This window comes from Macrobrachium rosenbergii, chromosome 6, assembly GCF_040412425.1.
Source record: "Macrobrachium rosenbergii isolate ZJJX-2024 chromosome 6, ASM4041242v1, whole genome shotgun sequence".
Classification (NCBI taxonomy): Eukaryota; Metazoa; Arthropoda; class Malacostraca; order Decapoda; family Palaemonidae; genus Macrobrachium; species Macrobrachium rosenbergii.
The window spans coordinates 18,364,719-18,369,694 of NC_089746.1; the positions used below are offsets into that span (position 1 = coordinate 18,364,719).

General features: G+C 35.2%; 1 long non-coding RNA gene across 2 annotated transcripts in view; it reads left to right on the plus strand.

The window, feature by feature from the left end:
* Window positions 1-1,823: 1,823 nt before the first annotated feature.
* LOC136839259 (uncharacterized) overlaps window positions 1,824-4,976 on the plus strand; it is a 219,860-nt gene continuing 216,707 nt past the window's right edge. The window contains exons 1-2 of one of the 2 annotated variants that reach the window (XR_010853267.1): window positions 1,824-2,029; window positions 3,973-4,090. This is a non-coding gene — a long non-coding RNA (uncharacterized lncRNA). The remainder of the gene's footprint in view (window positions 2,030-3,972; window positions 4,091-4,976) is intronic. The other variant, XR_010853270.1, reaches the window with a different exon arrangement.

Consider the following 4,976-nt stretch of genomic DNA (forward strand, 5'->3'; position numbering starts at 1 on the left):
TATATATATATATATAATATATATATATATGTGTCGTGTATGTATGTATGTATGTATGTATGTATGTATGTATGTATGTATGTATATATATGTATGTATGCACATGTATATCTACCTATCCGTCTATGTATTATATATACAGTATACTGTATACAGTATGTGTATATATATATTTTTAACTACACAAATATATATATATATATATATATATATATATATATATATATATATATATATATACATACACGAATGCACAAATATTATTCCTATATATGGCAATGATAGGCTAAGCTAACTATTTACAAGAAGGAGCTAAACTGTACGAGATCAACTTATTAGAGAATCTTTAATTCTAAATCACGAACTAACGTGCTAGGAAACTAACCCTTCATAACGTTAAATGCTGGAAACCCATTTTTTTTTATTAATAACAGCTAAACTGTGTCCTGTGCTGTCACCAATGTAAGCGGCATAAATGTGTCCTAAGAATGGGATATTACGTGGAATCTCTAAATCTAATTTTTTGCGTTGACTTGGTCGAATGAGTCCGTTTGAAATAAAAAAAAAACATGCAAAGTCAATACACAGATGAATATTTAGCTTAAAAAAGAATAATGGAACGACGACTATCTTGGAAATAGTATTTGAGTCTTCAACTTACGAGCCAGCAATAAGCGGTTGGCAGGAAGGCGGACCGTCACTATGGTACGCTAATATTTGCACATAGACGTTGACTATGCAAAGAGAGTAGTACACACACAGACTTATTCTGAGGCATAAATGCCCAGAATTAATCAGTGGTTCAATTAAAAATTAATTAAGGCCAGACTGGCTCCGTAGGCTGCCAGATGAATACCCGTTAAGCATACTTAAAATCTCATTCCCAGGCCTCTACTATAAAACTGTTAATCCTAACAAATACAAGAATATCAATGTATATTGTCATGATTACCATAATCATTTGCTTTCAGACTACCTGCCAAGTGTTCTGCTTATCAGTGACAGTTTCTACTGTCCAAAACAACATACATAGCTCTATATGCTTACATTACTCAAATATGCAAAATGGAACGAAACATAGAAGTGGAATGGAAAGAAAGACAACAATTTAGCAGGTACACCTATTACTCAATTAGGTTGTATAGAGTTAAATGGGAATAAACTGGCCTGTTCTCTAACTAACCTGTTGCTTAAAGGTAGCACTGGGCGTGCGGTACTGATAGGCGTAGGTTGGACAGCAATAGGCCTACAATTTCAATTTACGGGTTGGCCTCACTTGAGATTTTAGACATCTTCCATGTGCTGCCACTACAAGTCAGTTTTTATTTTCAGTGCAATTATCTGCTTTGGAGAATCACTGATACACATGTTCCATTCATATAAGCATGAAATTATAACATCTAGTTAACTTTATACCAAGAAAAGTCATATAATTCCATGAGTGGTTGGTTTATCTGTAGATGAAGTCCTGCCAAAACCATAAATGACATCATTCACTAGCTATTCCGTTATGAAACGTAAACGATATGGTAACTTCTTACAAGTTAGCGCTTGGCCGATACCGAAGCTCGTGATATTGTCACACTAGCAACTAATAAGCAAGCCCACACATGAAAATTGTCTCAGTTAACCAGAACATCGTACTAAGGACTTCAGTTTTGGGATATCTACAAAAGACGGACATTCTAGTGAGCCACTGGTAATCCCGGGACTCTGGTTTACATTTTAGATATAACTTACCTAAGTATTTAGAAATAAAAAGATGTTTAGGGGAAAGGGGCACATATTAGCAAAAACTTGAACGGTCGTTTCGCAGGAGCAGCACAGTATGGCGGAGGAATACGATGACGTCACATGACACTGTCGTCAAACGTTTGATAGCCATCTTTTCTAACGAGTTGCTCCACGTCTGGCCAAGTTTTCCCCCCCGAGTTCCCGTATAGTTTTATTTTTGAGTGTTAAAAGTGAATTAGAACGTTCGTTTAACGCATGGAGTGATAACGGACGGAGGTTAAAAATTTTAAACCAGGTAAGACATCAAACACAGGAACTCGTGTCTCGCTGGTTTGTGTGAATTCCTTGTTGAAGTGCATGTTCAAAAGGGTCTTTCGCTTTGTGTTATGCCTGTGTTAAATATATGTTAATAATACATCCACAGGATTAGTGTAACCGGTATTTTCACCTCGTTTTCAGTTCACTGATAGATATATAATAAATTTAGTGGGGTGATGTAAACTGATTTTTATTTTTGAATAACTTACGCTACCTTGTGCTGCACGCCGTACATATGCCACGGATAAAGGACGCCACTGACGTTCAGTTATGTCTGCAAAGTTGGCCTATGCAAGCAAAACTGAACGTTAATGTGGACAACCTGCATAGTTTTTCTCGCCTGCGCAGGCGGCCTGAGCAAATAGCTCATCTCACTCGATGAGCCTCCGGCCCAACGGCTGTACATGCGCACTTCAACATTAATCATGTGGTGAGGCAACTTTTTTTTTTGGCTCAGTTCGCTTTCCGTGCCCGGACGAATAATATGTATCATTCAAGAACATAGAGTTGAGTTTTATTAAATTTAAGTGTTTATCCGTAAATTGATGATATATCGGATTTACTTGTATCTTCATAATTGATACGGATGTCAGAATAATATATATTTATAATTTTTTCACGGGAAAATTAATTGTGTGTATTAAAGACTGAAAGTGTCAGCATCTTTTCTGAACGTCTTGTAGATTTCATTGAAATCTATATAAATGAGGCTTTGCTTGGGCAAGTCAAATTCAAAAGCTATCCTAACTGATTATGCCTATTTATGTTTAAACGATATATACAAGTTAGTTTTTAAATGAGAATAAATATTCATTATGGCGAAATAATGTAAAACAAGAATTGGCGTCTATACATGCTTATGCTTCATATATGCAGTTCATTTTTAAAATAATAAAATAATATTCAACATTCTGATGGAAAAAAAAGCTATATTAGACTATGCATGGCTATTCTTTGCTCGCATCCCATGTAAGCCAGTTTTGAAATTAAATTCACTAGTAAATACAGAAATGAAGCAAAGGAACAGAAGTAGTAAACTATGGATGTTCACTCGCTGAAACACATCATAAAGTCATTCTTAAAATGGAAACATGAAACAAAAAAAAGCAATATTAGGCCTATATATATGTCAACTTTAAAATGAAAAACAATTACTAACTTGATTACACAATTATCTTGCAATGGATCTCTTCCTTCATTCACAAAATATTCAGTAAACATATGAAAGCCCTTGGGGCCAAATTTAAACTGTTAACAAATTCACATGGGAGTACTGAATTAGTTTTTTTTTTTTTCAACCACTCTTTCATTGGACGTCTTACTTGACTTTTATGATTTTTTTTATATATATCAGCAAGCCAATTACAGCCAAAGCATCGTGTGTTGACGCCATGGTTGCTACGGAGGACTGAGGAAAAAGATTGTCGTTGGTGGTGGTGAACTAAATTTTGCCTAGGCATAACTGAACGTTAGTGGCGGCCTTAAGTTGAATATCAGTATTAATTAATTATTTTGTCCAATGGGGATTAAGTTTAAATGCCTGTGGCTATTGCTGGTAGTTTAAATTTCTTGATGTAAATCAGACAACATAATTCAGACCTAGGCCACCAACCTTAGACCCATATTTGGCTTGGGTCTATTGTTGGCCTAGAGCCTAGGCGAAGGCCAAAATGGAGAGTCGGATGTAACGGTACAAAATCATAGTAGTTAAGAAATGAACTCCATGTAAATATAAACGAATTGAAAATAAGTCGAAATTAATAAAAAAAAAAAAATAATTTACGCAATGTTTACTGTGCTGGTAAACCTACCAGGTCCCATACTGGAACCCTTGCTTTTCCTCGTGGGACTCCACTTTAGCTAATAATAGGTTGATAGTTATAATGAGTCTGTCCAGTTACAACCAACTTCAAATTGCAGGTGTGAGATGCCCTAAGCGTTTGCGAATTTTTGGGGAAGTCACCAGTCCCTACCCTCACCCAAGGAGCATCTCGATTTGAGAAGTAGTACAAGGATATTTAACAAAGTATTAGACTTGGTAAGTACACCGGATTTTTTTTTTTTTCAAATATGCCTACAGCATTAATGTCACATGAGCTGTGGTCAGTCATTATTCACTATTTTACATTTGGTTTTACTTTTACTGGGTTAGACGTCCGACGAGTTCACCATTTTGTGCACTAATGCCGGTTCGTTTGCTCGTGTTAAATTAACCTGGCATTGAGCCACCAGTCTCTTGCCTGAATTGTACTTTGTTCTAAGCCCTCGTCTGTGCTTTCTCCGTGATAATATGGGTCTTCGCACTACCACCAACATATTTATTACCTTGCTAATTGCATTTGTTTCCCTCTTTCGTGCTCACAACATGTCAGTCTGTGTTCCAGCACCGGGGCACGTTCATCAGAACATTTTGTGACACGATCATTACCACCGAACTCGACCTGTGATGATTCGCAGCATTTTGCAGTTCTTTTCATAAAAAAATGGATCCTTTCTTTGAGTGCTCACGTTGCCAATGCACACACACATACATATATGCATACATATATATATATACATATACATATACAGTATATATATATATATATATATATATATATATATATATATATATATATATATATATATATATATATATATAATATAAAGAAAAAGGGGAAACTTAATTAAGTCGTCGCAGTCGCCCCCTATTTGACAAACAAATTTCAACATTGGAGAAATAGTTACCCGTAACGTATCCCAATATTTGTTCGAGATAATTCGTTCGAAAACAATTATTCAAAACTAATTGTTCGAAGCAGCAATTCTTTGAAATATGTAAGATTTTTTTTTCAATATAACTGTGACGTCAACGATATGTTTGTTGTTAATCCAATATTAAATCTCAGATGATCGTTTTCAATGATAATGTTGTTATGAGTTAA